This window comes from Bison bison, unplaced genomic scaffold, assembly GCF_000754665.1.
Source record: "Bison bison bison isolate TAMUID 2011002044 unplaced genomic scaffold, Bison_UMD1.0 scf7180017864263, whole genome shotgun sequence".
Lineage (NCBI taxonomy): Eukaryota > Metazoa > Chordata > Mammalia > Artiodactyla > Bovidae > Bison > Bison bison.
This window is the reverse complement of record NW_011494835.1, coordinates 4,184,682-4,185,092: the sequence shown is the minus strand read 5'-3', so window position 1 is coordinate 4,185,092 and position 411 is coordinate 4,184,682.

Below are 411 nucleotides of genomic sequence, written 5' to 3'. Positions count from 1 at the left end.
GGCTGAATTCATGCATATGTTGAATATAAATATGAGATTTGTCACATCTCTAATCAAGAGGAGCAAATGTTCACTTTAAGACATAAATCTGATGTACCAAAATATGCTAAAAATATGTATAGCATGAAGGCTATAAATATGCATTTTCATTTTCTCACTTGTAACAATGATTTGTGCTAAAGGACCAGTAAGAAATTTTAAATAGATCTAAAATAAAGTGAATGAATGGCCATATGTATAATTTGATGGACTAATTGAAATTTATCTAAATCTGCTATTTGTAGAATGTTATAAATGGGATCAAAGCTTTTCCTATATTTTAAAGCATGCTTGCTTATAGTTTCCTTTGTTGTGCAGAAGATTTTAATTTTAATTAGGTCCCATTTGTTTATTTTTGATTTTATTTCTATT